The following is an 18606-nucleotide window of genomic DNA, read 5'->3' on the forward strand; positions in this document are numbered from 1 at the left end:
AACATGCAAACTGACTAAAAGTTTGTGTGAACACCATTAAAGTCTATGGGACCCCAACCTAAAAAAATCTAAAGTGCTAATTTTAAAGGCTAATATGCAAGTTATTGTCATATAAAGTGTTTGGGGACCCGGGTCCTGCCCCAGGGGACATGTATCATAGCAAAAAAAAAGTTTTAAAATGGCTGTTTTTTTTGGGAGCAGTAATTTTAATAATGCTTAAAGTTTAAATCCTTTAAATATCGTGCCTGGGGGGTGACTGCAGTATGCCTGTAAAGTGGTGCAGTTTTCCCGTGTTTAGAACAGTCCCTACAGCAAAATTAAATCTCTAAAGGAATAAAAGTAATTTAAAACTGCTTGCGGCTGTAATGTATTGTGGGGTCCTGACAATATAGATGAAAATCATTGAGAAAAACGGCATGGGTCCCCCCCCCAGCCCATTTGGGTCTGGTATGGATATTAAGGGGAACCCCACACCCTCAGGCTCTATATACTCTGAACAACAGTATGCAGGCGGTCCCCAGGTTACAAACAAGATAAGATAAGTTTGCTCTTAAGTTGAATCTGATTGTAATTTGGAACAGGTACATTTTTTAAGTATAGCTCCAGCCAAAAAATCTATTTTTAAGATTTTTGGATAACATAGGGAAGGGTTATGCCACGTACACACGAGCGGACTTTTCAACATCCAAAGTCCGACGGAATGATTCCGTCAGACTATTCGATCGTGTGTGGGCTGCAACGGACTTTTGATTCGCAAAAGTCTGACGGACTTTAGAAAATGGAACATGGAACTCCGCCGGACCCAGTTCCTACCGAAAAATTTGCTCGTGTGTATGCTATTCCGACGGACTAAAACCGACGCTAGGGCAGCTATTGGCTACTGGCTATGAACTTCCTTATTCGAGTCCAGTCGTACGTCATCACGTTCAAATCCGTCGGAGTTTGGTGTGATTGTGTGTGGCCAAGTCCGCTCAGTCGAAAAGTCCGTCAGAACTCTGTCGGAACTCCGGCAGAACTCCTTCGGAAGTCTGTCGGACATAAGTCCTCTCGTGTGTACGGGGCTTTATCGACCCTGTAACATTTGTTTTGGTGTCTGTGCCCCTGTTTAGAAGATTTTACCTCACTTTCTGTCCCAATGACAATTGGATTTAGAAAATGTGGATTATTAGGGAAACAAGGATTGGTGATAAAGCATCAATGGAGACACCTCTTTCCCATACCTAGGGATAACTCTTATGCCGCGTACACACGATCAAACAATCTGGTGGAAAAGTCCGGCGAACTCAAGTCCGCCGGACAATCCCCCCGTGTGTAGCCTCCGGCGGACTTTTTTTACCCGCGGACTTAGAAAGTAGTTTTGCACTCCAATCTTCTTCTGACCGATTGTATGCCAGTCCGCCGTACTTTTGAAATGAGCAGACTTTTCCCGCGCAGAGAAAAGTCCGCTCATTTTGGGCGCGTCTCCAGGTAGACGGGGCCAGCGAAGGAGGTGTCGCTGGCCCCGTCACCTGGTATGAACTTAAAGGGGAACCCCAACGCCGAAAAAAATCGGCATGGGGGTCCCCCCCAGGTCCACATCAGACCCTTGTCCGAGCACGCTACACCGAGCGGCCGCCCCTTCCCCAAGGCACCCCCCATGTTGAGGGCAGGTGGCCTGGTACGGCTCAGGAGGGGGGGCTCGCTCGTCGCCCCCTTTCCTGGCCGGCCGGGTAGCGTGCTCGGACAAGGGTCTGATGTGGACCTGGGGGGGACCCCCACGCCGATTTTTTCGGCGTTGGGGTTCCCCTTTAAGTCCATACCAGGTGACGGGCCAGCGACGCCTCCTTCGCTGGCCCCGTCTACCTGGAGACGCGCTCAAAATGAGCGGAATTTCCTCTGCGTGTGTGAGCGAGTCCGTTCATTTCAAAAGTACGGCGGATAGTCCGGCGGACTTAGTACGCCATATTAGTCTGCTCAAAAAGTGCCGTGGGTGGGCAAGTAGCCCGTTCGGAAAGTCCGGCGGACAGTCGGCTACGTGTGTATGCGGCATTACAGGAGAGAATTTCCCATCCTAGGGGTAGATTTCCTCTCATCTCCGTTTCTAAGTCGGATGTTTGAAAATAGGGGACTCTGTGGAAAATTGGGCCTTAGGTGTTGGTGGTACCAGAACACTGTAAGCCTTCACAGTTACTCTTGGTGGGCACTGGAATGGGCCCTGCTGTGAAATATTATATCAAGAATTGTAATTACATGCCCCTGTTAAACAGGGACAGAAAAATTGGGCCTTTGGTGGTGGTGGTGCCATAATACTGTAACCCCTCACAGATTCTCTTGCTGAGAGCAGGAACAAGCCCTGTTGTGAAATATTAGAGCAAAATTTGTAATTACATGCCCCTGTTAAACAGGGGCAGAAAAATTGGGCCTTAGGTAGTGGTAGTGCCCTGAACCAAAAATATTCTTAGACTATCATCATGAATAATGAGAAGGAATAGGATAGTCACTCAGCATAGGCAATGTTCAAGGGATCCGACATCCATAGAAAAATCAGTCAGTTACATCAGCATCAGGTGCTTGGTAGCTGGTGATCCAAGACAGATTCCTTTTATGAATGTGAGCCAATCCACAGAATCTGTGGACAGGCGCACTTTGTGATAGGTTACAAAGCCTCCCTTGAAGACTGCTGCTGAGTTCTATCCTCCACCTCCTCTTCTTCTTCCTGTGTGATTGGCGGGCCCGCAGGAATACTATCTGTATAAAGGTGGCCTTGAGAGATAAGGAAGTCCTCCTCTTCTTCCCACTGTTGTGCCTCAAGTGCCCTGTCCATTATTCCATGAAGCATGTGCTCCAACAGGAAGACAAGAGGGACAGTATCACTGGTGCATGCACTGTCACTGATCACCATCCTCATGGCCTCCTCAAATGGATGGACAGTGCATGCATCCTTGATCAGTAGTCACTGGCGTGGCGAAAAAAAAGCCAAGCTCCCCTGACACTGTCCTGGTGCCATACTCACACAGGTACTCACTGATGGCCCTCTGTTGCATGTGCAGCATTGAGTTTCACCTGGTGGACATGTCACAAATGAGGCGGTTCTTGGGCAGGTTGCATTCCCCTTGAAGGTCAGCCAGCCGAGCACTGGCATTATATAATCGACGGAAATTACTACAGGCTTTCCTGGTCTGCCTCAGGAGATCCTGTAAGCCCGGGTACCTGCTCAAGAACCGCCGCACCACCAAATTCAGGATGTGAGCCAAACAGGGAACATGGGTCAAGTGTCCAGAGGGCGGAGAGGAGGCTGGTGCCATTGTCGCATACAATCATTCCTGGCTGAAGCTGATGTGGCGTCAACCACATCTGAGCCGGCCCCTGCAGAGTTGACAGAATCTCTGCCCCAGTTTAGCTTCTGTCCCCTAAGCAGACCAACTCAAGCACCGCATGGCATCTCTTTGTGCTTGCGTAGCCACTTGAATGCCTATGGAGCACCCCTGGTTCAGAGTACAAATCTGCAGAGGAAGAGGCCACAGAGGAAGAAGAGGAGGGGGTGGAGGAGAGAGCTGTGGCAGAATCACCACTAGCATTTTGGAGGCATGGTGGCGGAATAAGCTCCAACAATACTGAACCCTGTCCTGCATCCTTCTCAGCTGCCAGCAGAGTTACCCAGTGCGCCGTGAAAGAAAAGTAACATCCCTGTCCATGCCTGCTGGACCATGAGTCAGAGGTAATATATACCTTACTGCTGACCGCCCTGTCCAACGAGGCCAAGACATTGCCTTCCACCTGCTGGTAGAGAGCCGGAATGACCTTCCGTGAAGAGAAATGGTGTTTGGGAACCTGCCACTGAGGTACTGCACATTCCACAAATTCACGAAAGGCGGCAGAGTCTACCAGCTGAAAAGGCAGCAGTTGCAGTGCTAGCAATTTGGCCAAGCTAGCATTCAGACGCCAAGCATGTGAATGGCTTGGACCGATTTTTTTTTGACGGTTTAGCAACTGGGGTAGGGAAATTTGCCTGCTAAAATCAGATGTTGGTGTATCGCTAGCAGATTGGCCGCAAGTACTTGGGACACCTATTTTTATACCTTCATTCCTCTCGGTGCAGGTTTCCGAGAAGACTGGAGATATTGTGGGATTAGAGATCTCAGCTCATGAGGAGCAAGGAGAGGTCCGTCTTGTTCTTTGATGTGGCTCTTTTAAGTACTGTTGCCAACGGACAGCATGGGAGGTCGTCATATGTCTGGTCAAGCATGTGGTGCCCAAGCGGCTGCTGTTTTGGCTACGCTTGATACGCTTTAGACATGTTGCAAACAGCAATGGTGCGATCTGCTGCACACGTCAAAAAAAGCCCACACCAAAGAATTTTTCAAAATATGCGGGAGTCAGCAGCACCTCTACAGTGTGATGAAATAGGGTGACTTCCCTTAAGATGCCCCCTGGAGGGCATCCTGCCTCGTTAGAGATGTGCCTCCTCCCCCTCTCTTCGATCAGGCACCCAAGTAGAGTCAGTTACCTCATCATCCCCTCCCTCCTCGTCACTGGAGCAAACTTGGCAGTATGGTGCAGCTGGGGGAACATGACTGACAGTTACATGTCCTTCTTGGGCACCCCCTCTCTCTAGGCTCATGTTACTCCCTTCCTCAACTTAGGTACTACCCTGTTTCCCCGAAAATAAGACCTAGTCTGATTGTCGGTGATGGCTGCAATATAAGCCCTACCCCCCAAATAAGCCCTAGTTAAAGTCCTTTTAGGTCTTATTTTCGGGGTAGGGCTTATTTTTTGGGGAAACAGGGTAGGGCTTATTTAGGTGGTAGGGCTTATATTGTAGCCATCACCGACAATCACGCTAGGTCTTATTTTCGGGGAAACAGGGTATCATCGGAGCCTTCAAAACGCTGCGCATCCTCCTGCAGCATGTACCTGACACTGTGGGCGAATAGTTTGGGGGACTCCTCCGTGCATGATGGTGGGGCTAGGGAAAGAGTGACTGTTAACATGGAGCCGATGGAATAGGCCACTTTGGCAGCTGCATTGGCAGGCAAACTACTCTGATCGTGGGTGACAGAGGATGAGGAAGGCTTTGTTATCCATTCCACCAACTCTTCTGCATGTTATGGCTCAATAACACGGCCAGCTGCAGAAAAAAAGGACAAGCGTGCCTGCTGAGGATGCACTGTGTTCACGACCAGCACAGACACAGAGCCTGCTTGCCCTCTTTTAGTGGCCTGTGAGCGTCAGCCTCTCCTTGGTGGCCTTCCGAACATGTAAATTTTGTTTAGCAAAACCACACTACACTGTATTGTGTACGCCACCAGAAAATTTGTAGCAACTGCGCTAGGGGTGCACGGTACAGTGTACACCACCAGAAGTGTAATAGCAACTATGGGTGCACTGTATTGTGTACACCACCAGAAAAGTAGTAGCAACTGCACTATGGGTGCACGTGTATTATAAAAAGTACACCAGGAATGGCCTGCAGTCAGATATAGGCTACATTGGATGCAACGTAAAAAAAAAAAAAATATATATATATATATATATATATACACACATACACACGAGCAAGACTGTAAAATATAAATATATATATATATATATTTTAAATATACTGCAGCTAACTGAATAACCCACCTGAATTATATTAGAAAATGCACACCAGGAATGGCCTGCAGTCAGATATAGGCTTGGCTACACTGGATGCAGTGTATACGTATATCTATATATGCGAGACTGATTGTATATATATTTATATACAAATACAATGCAGCTAAATGAATAACCTGCCTGCCTGAAGTTTATTAGAACATGTGCACCAGGAATGGCCTGCAGTCAGCTATAACTACACTGGATGCAGAGTATATATATAACACTACACTACACAGGGCCGACATGCAGGCAGTCTTATATAGTGTGGGGGGTGGACTTGGTCCCCCTGAGCCATAATTGGCCAAAGGCACCCTTGCCTTTGGCAAATTATGGCTCTCTTAGCTGGGATTGGCCAAAGCATGCGGGTCATGGTGCATGCTTTAGCCAATCATCGTGCATTAATGCACTGCGATCTCGCAGTGCATTTTGGGGCGTTACGTGGCGCTCAAATGTGCCATGAACGACCCCGTAATGATCAATGTTTAACCCAAACATAAAGCACATCTACTGTTCACGTTTCCAAAGCCAACTTCACATGGTCTTCACTGTGCTGCTCAGCCCACAAGGAACCTGATCATTTACCAAACTGGCTACGTATAGTGAACTTCTGACTGAAAAACTGATGATATGGGGTCAACTTTACATTTACTTTTCAAAACTTCATACATTTTTAAACTAAATATTTATACAAAATTTTTATTTATTTTTGTAATTGTAACGCTGCGTAGAGCAGGTAGAGAGGGGATAGATATGGGGAAGATAAATAAGCGCCATTTATAATTTGCGCTTCAGCTACTGCGTTAGCCTAGAGCCCCACCATCCCAGTTGGAATCATAAATACAACACCTTTGTATTTAATATTTCACATAAATTAATAATTAAAAAAAAAAAAAAAAAGTAAAACAATATAAAGAAGACACTTTGTTTACTTTTGCATGTTTAGCTCTAAGACAAAATTTGTAATAGAGGATAAATAACATGCCTCTCATTTAACTGATCGGATAGGAAAAAGAAAATATTGCAATTATGTTTGCATCTTGCCACGAAGTTATGCAGGTAATCCCGATGTGGTGAATCCTGTATTAATGACTGAACTCTTTGCGGTATGGGTTCTGTGGGATATATCGAGGAATTTAAGATTTCTAAACATCATGGGACTCGTATGCTGAAAGGCAAAATTTCTTCCTAGATGCGAATACTGTAACTGATCCTGTTCAGATGTGTGCTGTGCTGCTGAGGGTGACATAGAACCTAAGATGATTTACATTATTCACTCCCTTGTGGCTCCTGATAAACCAAATGACTGGTCGTTTAAGGGAATTATTCCATTTCTGAAAAATCGCATTTAGCTTGCTTGTTTTGATACTGTAGTCATTTTCATTTAACAGAAAAAAACAACTGCTAAGTGAAAGCATCTCAGAATATAATGCTGAATTGCACAGGTTGCCACTGGACTGTAAATTTGGCAGTAGTTTGGATTCTCTACTAAGAGACCATTTTGCGCATGGGGTGAGAGATGAAAGCTCTGCACAGGAGGCTGCCAGCAAGGTAGCATTAAACTTTTGCCATGGCTCAGACACAGGCACCAGTTTACAAGGCTGCTTCAATTAATCCAAGAGAAATCCAACAATCCTCCAGTAAGCTTCATACACCAGAGGTTCATATGCTGCAAAAATAAAGAACAGTGTAAACTCTCAAACTAAGCAAAGTGGAATAAAAGCCTTGTTAAAAACATTCCTGTTCAAACGGTGGGGAAAACACAAGTGTCAGAGCTGATGTTCACAAAATGCAGTACAACAAGCAAGCCAATATATGTCAATCTTCTCTGGCTATTATAAAGATAAACTTGTAAATGAGACATTTCAAAAGTGAAACAACTTCTTGCATGCTCCAGATTTGGGGAACAGTGTGGGTAGGTGGGTAAGGGGGTAGAAAAGGGAAAAATGGCATTGCTAGTTCTGGGCACCAGTGGCATGTGCTTCTGGGCCTCCTGTAAAATGCACCATTCCTTCCTCCGCTTTAATCAAGCAAGACAGTAGGTAACTTATCTAGTCAGTTAAAAAAACAAAAACGCAACATTCTAGTGCATGGGTGATTCTGCCTTCTAATCCCAGAGCCTGGGTTCACACTATTGCGAACACAGACATTGCATCTGATTTGCACCACATTGCTGTGCCAAACACATGCAATGTCTGTGCAATGCAAACTCGCATTGGATTTGCACGAAAAAAAAAAAAAAAGTGCAGAAACCATTTTATACCCCCCACACTGGAATCTGATCATGTGGGTGTTCACCCTCATTCGATCTGATTCCTGTCTGAAGTTACAGTTCGCACTGTGATCTGTGAGCCGATCTGGGGGTGTCATTAACTTTGTATTTACACCCGCAGCAGTTTACAGGGGGCAGTGTGAACTGCCTGCAGTAGAGATGCGCTGCGGGAACTGGCACTGAATTTGCGCTGGTTCCAGCACCATAATAGTGTGAACCCAAGCTTAAAGTAAACTATAAAAATCTAAAATTGCAAGGAGGTTAATACTTTTGGCAAAATATGAAGACAAAAAGTTTCTTCTGCCAAAAAAACCCCTCACTCTGCAGTATACACTAATTCCAGAAATGGGCCAGGTGTCAGGAATGAGATAACTCGTGGGCACTTCTGCAGTGGTCACCCAGTAGCTACAGAGGATACCTGGGAACAACATAGATGGTGTTAGCATTGGGCAGAGCCTGCATTGCAAAACACCTGAGAAGGGCACACTTGCACGGTCAGTGTGCCATAATGTGCAAATATGCTGTGCATACTTGCACACTATAGCATGAGCCCACCCAGCACACAGCGGTCTATTATCAAATTAAAGCAACTCTCCAGTAAAAGTTAAACCTTACAGGGAGGGCACACTACTGAATATAGTCTTTAATTTGGTGATCCTGGAACACACCCTGCTGGTGCCATTATAAAGAAATGCTGCTATAACTGTTTCAGCTTATTGCAGAAGATGAAGTCTTTCTCAGACATTGACTTGCCTCTGTAGTTTTTAAGACACCAAATAAGCCATTAACAAACATTTTTTAATAACAGAAATAAATTGGTTGCCATTGCTTACCTCCCTGCTGGAAATTTTCAGTTGCCTGGCGTTCCATTGAGCTAATGGCTTCAATAGTTTCTGTCTAATAGTCACTGCAAGAAGACAGATCAGAAATTTTGAGATCGCTGGTTTTATGCGTATGTCTGAGTCAGTGACTCACCAGGTAGAGGAAGGCAATTAGCCCAACTTACTATAAAAGGAAGGCAGTATTAATAAAAACGTGACTATTGACACACTAACATCTGCCAAAAACAGTTCCTTACCAGTGGTCCATTTCTCCTACCTTCCCTCTGTACCAACGCTGCAGACTCCGCAAGATTCTTCAGCATTTGACAGTTGTGGGGGTGTCAGGATTCATGTGTCCTCCACCATATATTATGATTCCTTTCTGTGACTTCTATGTCATTACATAATGCTGCAGTCCGTTAAGTGTAGGAGTATGTAACCAGCGTAGGACTAAGGACACACTTATCAGACACCCTGAGAAGTGTTGAAAGCCAAAGTTCAATAACAGATTTGCTTCAAAGTACATGTAAATTTACCTGTCGACATCAGTGGCATATTCATGTCTCATGCATAAATATGCAGGGGACCAGCACAGCTTCTCTTCACACAAGGATGTGTGTACTGATCAAAACACTGGTAGGTAGGTCTCCTGACCTGCCTAGGCAAATACCAACTTGCTAAGGGACTATTTGCATACGAAATTCTTTGAGAAGTGATGCTATTGATCAGAATCATTTGACAAAGTTTGACATCACATGGAAACCATGGATCGATTATTATATGTCAGATACTTTTGATAAACGTGTAATTTCACCATGGTGATCAATAATACTCTTTCAAGGATTACAACTTCAGTTTGTATATGTAAAACTCATATCCGGAGTCCTGATGTTTCCCCATCCCATAGGTCTTTATTGCCTCTTATTTCATTTTTCCTTTTATTTTTACGATAACTATCTTTCATAAAACCAATTTTTCCTTATGTTACATTATCTAATAAACATTTATCTGAAGATACAGTCAAATTTTTTATTAATTACAAAGTCATATTTAGATATATGAATAGACTTTGATTTAGAAAGTTTTCTTTTCCTTTCTTCCTTCTTTTTTTTTCCTTCTCTTGTAACATCCGTACTTCAATATGTAATTTTAATAATTATATCAAACGTTCTGTATATGCTGTTATTTTATGTTTCTAAAATAAAAACAAACAATTGAACGAGAAATTCTTTGAGGAACACCTAGCCTGACAGGCATTTTTAGTTAGAGAATGGCCATGAGCAGTACCTTGAGAGGCCTATTACCCTATTGCTAACTTCATCTTCATTTCTTCCCGATTTGGGTTTCCTTTAACCACTGTAGGTCAGTGATTAACCAGTTAGGGACCGCCGCATGGAGATGAACGTCGGCACAATGGCACCGACAGGCACAAGCACGTACCGGTACGTGCTTGCCTTCCAGCGGGTGGGGGGTCCGATTGGACCCCCTCCAGCTGGCTGAAGCAGTCCGTTTCGCTTCAGGAGCGATCCGGGATGAGGGGATGGCTGTTGGTTTCAGGCCATCCCCTCTCGATCGCTCATGGCGAATGAGAGGCTTCCCCTGCCTGTGTATTGTAAACACAGGCAGGGAGGAAGTGACGTCACTCTCCTCGTGGCGGTCTTTTTGACCGGACAGCGAGGAGAGAAGACATTCAAGTAAGTGCACCAACAGTCCACTGACACATAGGCACACTTTTCACCCCAGTCACCCCCCGCCCCCCCCCAGTCACAGTGTCACTGATTGCAGTGATCATTTATTTACTGATCACTGCATTTAGTGTCAGTTGTGACTGTAAAAAGTGTCAGGGCAGTTAGTGTTAGGCCCCTTTAGGTCCAGGGTATCCCCCTACCCCCCCTAATAAGGTTTAACCCCTTGATTGCCCCCCCCCCAGTTAACCCTTTCACCCCCTTTTATCAGTGTCACTAAGCAGTCGTTTTTCTGATCGCTGCATTAGTGTCACTGGTGCCGCTAGGAAGCCAGTTATTTTTTAGGTTCACCGGCAGGTTTTTATAGTGTTAGGTACCCCCATATATAACCTAATAAAGGTTTTAACCCCCTGATTGCCCCTAGAGTTAACCCTTTCACCAGCGATCACTGTATAAGTGTCACTGGTGACGCTGGTTAGCCAGTTAGTTACAGTGCCTTGAAAAAGTATTCGGCCCCCTTGAACTTTTCAACCTTTTGCCACATTTCAGGCTTCAAACATAAAGATATAAAATTTTAATTTTTTTGTGAAGAACCAACAAGTGGGACACAATTGTGAAGTGGAACGAAATCTATTGGATTTTTGAAACTTTTTTTAACTAATAAAAAAATGAAAAGTGGGGCGTGCAAAATTATTCGGCCCCCTTGCGTTAATACTTTGTAGAGCCACCTTTTGCTGCGATTACTGCTGCAAGTTGCTTGGGGTATGTCTCTATCAGTTTTGCACATCGAGAGACTGAAATTCTTGCCCATTCTTCCTTGCAAAACAGCTCAAGCTCAGTGAGGTTGGATGGAGAGCGTTTGTGAACAGCAGTTTTCAGCTCTTTCCACAGATTCTCGATTGGATTCAGGTCTGGACTTTGACTTGGCCATTCTAACACCTGGATACGTTTATTTGTGAACCATTCCTTTGTAGATTTTGCTGTATGTTTGGGATCATTGTCTTGTTGGAAGATAAATCTCCATCCCAGTTTCAGGTCTTTTGCAGACTCCAACAGGTTTTCATCCAGAATGGTCCTGTATTTGGCTGCATCCATCTTCCCCTCAATTTTAACCATCTTCCCTGTCCCTGCTGAAGAAAAGCAGGCCCAAACCATGATGCTGCCACCACCATGTTTGACAGTGGGCATGGTGTGTTGAGGGTGATGAGCTGTGTTGCTTTTACGCCAAACATATCGTTTTGCATTGTGGGCAAAAAGTTTGATTTTGGTTTCATCTGACCAGAGCACCATCTTCAACATGTTTGGCGTGTCTCCCAGGTGGCTTGTGGCAAACTTTAGACAAGACTTTTTATGGATATCTTTGAGAAATGGCTTTCTTCTTGCCACTCTTCCATAAAGGCCAGATTTGTGCAGTGTACGACTGATTGTTGTCCTATGGACAGACTCTCCCACCTCAGCTGTAGTTCTCTGCAGTTCATCCAGAGTGATCATGGGCCTCTTGGCTGCATCTCTGATCAGTCTTCTCCTTGGCTGAGCTGAAAGTTTAGAGGGACCGCCAGGTCTTGGTAGATTTGCAGTGGTCTGATACTCCTTCCATTTCAAAATGATCGCTTGCACAGTGCTCCTTGGGATGTTTAAAGCTTGAGAAATATTTTTGTATCCAAATCCAGCTTTAAACTTCTCCACAACAGTATTACGGACCTGCCTGGTGTGTTCCTTGGTCTTCATGATGCTCTCTGCGCTTTCAACAGAACCCTGAGACTATCACAGAGCAGGGGCATTTATACAGAGACTTGATTACACACAGGTGGATTCTATTTATCACCATCAGTCATTTAGGACAACATTGGATCATTCAGAGATCCTCGCTGAACTTCTAGAGTGAGTTTGCTGCACTGAAAGTAAAGGGGCCGAATAATTTTGCACGCACCACTTTTCAGTTTTTTATTTGCTAAAAAAAGTCTCAAATATCTAATAGATTTCGTTCCACTTCACAATTGTGTCCCACTTGTTGGTGATTCTTCACAAAAAATTAAAATTTTATATCTTTATGTTTGAAGCCTGAAATGTGGCAAAAGGTTGAAAAGTTCAAGGGGGCCGAATACTTTCGCAAGGCACTGTATTTAGTTATTTAGGTTCCCCGTCAGGTTTTTATATAGCTTCAGGTACCCCCATATAATACCTAATAAAGGTTTTAACCCCCTGATTGCCCCTAGTTAACCCTTTCACCAGTGATCACCGTATAAGTGTTACAGGTGGCGCTGGTTAGGTTGTTCGCTTTTTATAGCATCAGGGCACCCGCCATTTATTACCCAATAAAGGTTTAACCCCCTGATCACCCGGCGGGTGATATCAATTAGGTTTTAGGGTCAGATAGGGTCTGCGTTAACCCCAGGCAGCGCTAGGTTAGTGCCAGTACCGCTAACACCCACGCACAAAGCATACACCTCCCTTAGTGGTATAGAATCTGAACAGATCAATATCTGATCTGATCAGATCGATACTAGCGTCCCCAGCAGTTTAGGGTTCCAAAAAAACGCATTGTTAGCGGGATCAATTCAGATACCTGCTAGCACCTGCATTTTGCCCCTCTGCCCAGCCCAGCCCACCCAAGTGCAGTATCGATCGATCACTGTCACTTACAAAACACAACACACATAACTGCAGCGTTCGCAGAGTCAGGCCTAATCCCTGCGATCGCTAAGTTTTTTTTTGGTAGCGTTATATACAGTCACTGACAGCCTAGGTGCCTTTTTACCTGTGAGTCTCACTAGTGTACCCCTAAATTTAGAGCCCAAAATGGCAAAGTGAAGGTACACTAGTGAAGAGGCCTACACGTTTCTGAGCATGACAGATAGTGAAGAGGAAGTCACTGATCTGTCAGATTCAGGCTCAGAATACGATCCTGTAGAGGACAGCGGCTCCATGACAAATAACTCTGATGACGAAGATGAGGTCACGTCAGGTGTACCAGACCCCGATCTTCTGATGTTGTTAAGGTGCAAGAATAGCAGGTCCCTCGTATGGAGCTGGTTCTGGTGAACTGGCAAGCACCAGCGGCCTAGTACACCCTGGACGTACATCCAGCACTGCAGTATCACGTGGTGACGTGGCGAGTCCCATAAGTGCAGTTCAAGCTGGCGAGGTGGCAAGCACAAGTAGTGTCCAGCTGCCACCAAGAAGAAGACAAAGGCAGGCCCGTCGTTCCCATAGTGCCCTTCCTGCAGAATTTGCCAATCCTGATTGGGTGCCCACCACTTCTGCAGCACCAGTACTTCCCCCATTCACTGGCCAACCCGGTATTCAGGTGGATACAGCTGATTTTATGCCACTTGATTTTTATTCGCTGCATTTCACGGAAGATCTCTATAGATCTATTGTGGACCAAACTAATTTATATGCTGGTCAACACATCGCCGCTAATCCCCAGTTGCCTTCCCTTGCCAGAGATTGGAAACCAGTTACGGTTTCTGAATTTAAGACCTTTCTGGGCCTTTCCCTCAACATGGGCACACATAAATTCATGACGTTGCGGGCTTATTGGTCCAAGCATCCGACTGACCACATGCCCGTGTTCTCTAACTCCATGTCTAGGAAACGATACGAGCAGATCTTGCGCTTCATGCACTTTAGTGACAATGAACTTTGTCGTCCTTGTGGAGACCCTGAATACGATCGGCTCTACAAAATTCGGCCCCTCATAAACCACTTCAACCAACGTTTTGCAGACTTGTTTACTCCCCATCAAGTTGTCTGCGTTGATGAGTCCCTGGTTAAGTTTTCTGGTTGCTTGTCATTCAAACAATACATTCCCAACAAGCGTACCAGATACGGGGTCAAGCTCTATAAGTTCTGTGACAGGGCCACAGGCTATACATGGAGCTTTATGGTTTATGAGGGTAAAGATAGTTACGTAGAGCCGGAGAACTGCCCTGACTACATAGGAAGCGCTGGCAAGATAGTGTGGAACTTGGTGTCACCCTTGTTCGGAAAGGGGTACCACTTGTAAGTGGACAATTATTACACCAGCGTGCCATTGTTTAGTCATTTGTTTAATCATCAGATTGGAGCATGTGGCACCGTGCAACCTAATCGCCGGGGCTTTCCCCAGCGGCTTGTAGATTCCCATCTTAGGCTGGGGGAGAGAGCATGCTTGCGGTGTAAGAATTTGCTCGCTGTGAAGTGGGATAATAAGAATGTTTTCGTTCTTACCTCCCTTCATGCAGACACGACGGTCCAAATTCATACGGCGACTGGTATTGTGGAGAAACCCCTCTGTGTCCACGAATATAACAAAAATATGGGAGGGGTGGACCTCAATGACCAGTTGTTGGCGCCGTATCTAGTTGCCCTTAAGGCCAGACGCTGGTACAAAAAAGTGTCTGTTTGCTTATTTCAATTGGCTTTGCTGAATGCTTATGTGCTATACAAAGCTTCAGGCGGGACTTTAACCTTTCTTTTTTTCCAGAGAGAGGTTGTCACAGACGACCTGTATCCAGATAGTTCTGCACCTCACCATTCCCAACCAAATGCAGTAAGCCGGCTGCATGAGAGGCATTTTCCTTATGCCCTCCTGAGTACCCCTACCCAACGATCCCCCCAAAGATGTTGTGTCTGTACCAAGCACGGATATAGGCGTGACACCCGTTGTTATTGTCCACGCTGTCCTGGCAATCCTGGTCTTTGCCTTGGTGAATGTTTTGAATGCTACCATTCACTAGTGAAGTATTAGCGTAGGGTACAGCATTCCACAGGCTAGGCACACTAACACAGGGTCTCCGAAGATGCCATTGCATTTTGAGAGACCCGAACCGTTACAGTTTATAGTTTAAAAAAAAAAAGTGTAAAAAAAAAAAAAAAAGTGTAAAAAAAAATATAAAGAAAATAAAAAAAGGAGGAGAATAAAAAAAATATATAAAATATAAAAACCAAAAATAGTTGTCATTTTATTGTTCGCTCTCTCTCTTCTCTTTAATTTTTTATACTTTACTGTGTTTTATTGTTAACCATTTTTTTTTGTTTTCAGGTACGCCATTCAGCTGCAGCACGGATTTATTTATCTTGACAGCAATAGCGTTTGCTCCCACGATACATAAAGCCGTGACTCCAACGCTGTAGGAGGTGATTTCACCACTACAGTAAAAAAAAAAAAAAAAAAAAAAAAAAAAAAAAAAAAAAAAGAGCATATATGCCGAAGCATGGGGGCTCCTAATGCCGCGTACGGTCGAAATTCTGAAGGAGGGCTTTTCCGGTGGAAAAGTTTGACCGTGTGTACGTGCCATAACTTTTTTGTGGGAGGATGCCCCCATGCTTCGGCCTATATCAATGGTGCATGTATGCCCATCATTAGAAGTGGGTGGATGAAGGGAGGTATTCTAATGGTGGGCATACCCACCGATCAATCTCTTTTTTTTTTCGTTCAGCCAACATGACTCTCAGCAAATAGTTTGGGGTGTCTACTTTCCAAAATGGGGTCATTTGGGAGGGGGGGGGTTTGCGCTATTTTGGCATTTTATGGCCTTCGAAACTGTAATAGGTAGCAAGGAGTGAAATCAAAAATTTTAGAAATCCAGAAGGTGGCGATTGGTTTTCGAGGCCCTGTACGCAGCTAGGCTCCCAAAAAGTCCCACACGTGGTATCCCTGTACTCAGGAAAAGCAGCAAAATTTATTTTGGGGTGCAATTCCACAAATAACAATGGCATGTGTGAGCAATATATAATTTAGTGACAACTTTTTGTAAAAAAAAAAAAAAATTCTTGTCATTATTCAACCCCTTGGGACAAAAAAAAAAAATTCAATGGGCTCAACATGCCCCTCAGCAAATAGCTTGGGGTATCTACTTTCCAAAATGGGGTCATTGGGGGGGGGGGGGGGGTTTGTGCCATCTTGGAATTTTATGGCCTTCAAAACTGTGACAGGTAGTGAGGAGTAAAATAAAAAAATGAATGCTCGGCTCCCAAAAAGGCCCACACATGTGGTATCCCCGTACTCAGGATAAACAGCAAAATGTATTTTGGGGTGCAATTCCACATATAACCATGGCATGTGTGAGTAATATATAATTTAGTGACAACTTTTTGTAAAAAAAAAAAAAAAAAATTTCGGCATTATTCAATCCCTTGGGACAAAAAAGAAATAAATATTCAATGGGCTCAACATGCCCCTCAGCAAATAGCTTGGCGTGTCTACTTTACAAAATGGGGTCATTGGGGGGAGGGGGGGGGTTTGCGCCATCTTGGCATTTTATGGCCTTCGAAACTGTGATAGGTAGTGAGTGTGGTAGTGAGGAGTGAAATCAAAAATTTTCACCCTTAGAAATCCTGAAGGTGGTGATTGGTTTTCGGGGTGCCGTATGCGGCTAGGCTCCAAAAAAGTCCCACACATGTGGTATCCCCGTATTCGGGAGAAGTAGCAGAATATATTTTGGGGTGCAATTCCACATATAACCATGGCATGTGTGAGCAATATATCATTTAGTGACAACTTTTTGTAAATTTATTTATTTATTTTTTTCTTTTCATTATTCAATCCCTTGGGACAAAAAAAAATTATATTCAATGGGCTCCACATACCCCTCAGCAATTTCCTTGGGGTGTCTACTTTCCAAAATGGGGTCATTTGGGGGGGGGGGGGGTTGTACTGCCCAGCCATTTTGGCACCTCAAGAAATGAGATAAGCAGTCATAAATTAAAAGCTGTGTAAATTCCAGAAAATGTACTCTAGTTTGTAGACGCTATAACTTTTGCACAAACCAATGAATATACGCTTATTGACATCTTTTTTTACTAAAGACATGTGGCTTAATACATTTTGCCCTAAATGTATGACTAAAATTGAGTTTATTCGATTTTTCTTATAACAAAAAGTAGAAAATATATTTTCTCGAAATTTTCGGTCTTTTTTCATTTATATCGCAAAAAATAAAAAAAATCACAGAGGCAATCAAATGCCATCAAAAGAAAGCTCTATTTGTGGGAAGAAAGGGACGCAAATTTCGTTTGGGTAAAACATTGAATGACCGCGCAATTACCAGTTAAAGCAGTGCAGTGCGAAATTGTAAAAAGACCTCTGGTCCTTAGGCTGACAATTGGTCCGGAGCTTAAGTGGTTAATGGAAACTTGTACTGACATATCTAGACTGTTTTTTTTTCCCTAATCCTTACCTGGCCCGTCAGATTGATTCAAAGGCTTCAAAACTTTTAGTCACTGTCTTTAAACAAATATGCATATCAGAAGTTCTGACTTTAATCTAGCTTTCATTGTTGCAGGCCTATTCTGAATCAGTTACACAAATTGAGGTTGGAGACCTTTGGGGAACTAACATTTTCAAGGAGTCAGAAATGGCAGCCTCCATACTTCATTCTATTAGAAATGTCCTCCTCCATAATTTAGCCATGATATTTCTATAGTCACATTGTGCAAATGCCATACAAACAAAGCCTAATTATCCAGGTCAATGAAAAACAAAATAAAAAAAAACACATACACCCATCATAGAATAGGCATAAAACAACCATGGCGTTTGGCACGCTGGAAGAATACCAAGCTATATGGCTTCATTACTATACTTCTTAAATTGAGGATATTTAGGACACTTTGCTGCAAAGGATTATAACAAATCCCTCAAGTATTTTTGTTTTCAATTAAAAAATAATCCTTATTAGGTATCCTTAGGCATGAACCCATGTAGATCTGTTTGCATAAGCTGTTTCTATCAGTGCTTCTGTAAGTTAATCTGCTGCTATGGCTTCATTGCAGTTATAGAGAAAGTTGGTGAAATGAGCATGTTAAAAAGGCACAAACAATCATTTGCTATGAACACTTACCTGATGAAATAAGAAATCCATTAACAAACTGAAGTACTGAAAGGCAGCCCAGAAGTGTCAGCATTAAAAAGGAAATGTTTTACTGTTCTCCAGAATGATTCATTCTGGGGTCTCCAGTGGGTTGTTATTGTGCCCATGCTAGGCTTTGCGCTTCTGGTTACTTTTGTCAAAGTTTTGATTTGCATAAGCTGCTGCCAATTAGCATTTTACGTGAAACAATTCCAGACTGGAGGGGCCAAAGTTATCTGCAATGCCGAGAACATCTAGAGATACCAAATGGTTAGTGTGCCTGCCTTGTGGAAATGTTTGCTGATATACACAGCCAATTCATCAAGATCAGTTTTCTCACTTCCATAGCAAGTTCACTTTTCAGGAAACATGATTTT

At 43.9% G+C, this 18606-nt stretch overlaps 1 long non-coding RNA gene across 1 annotated transcript; it reads right to left on the reverse strand.

The window, feature by feature from the left end:
* Positions 1-6407: 6407 nt before the first annotated feature.
* Positions 6408-18359, reverse strand: LOC143984425 (uncharacterized). The gene is made up of 3 exons (XR_013274849.1): positions 18221-18359; positions 8722-8795; positions 6408-7285 (listed from the first exon to the last, which is right to left on the reverse strand). It is a non-coding gene; the product is annotated as an uncharacterized LOC143984425 (long non-coding RNA).
* Positions 18360-18606: the final 247 nt, after the last annotated feature.

Source organism: Lithobates pipiens, unplaced genomic scaffold, assembly GCF_037356315.1.
Source record: "Lithobates pipiens isolate NorthernLeopardFrog02 unplaced genomic scaffold, aLitPip1_a1.2 Scaffold_16, whole genome shotgun sequence".
NCBI lineage: Eukaryota > Metazoa > Chordata > Amphibia > Anura > Ranidae > Lithobates > Lithobates pipiens.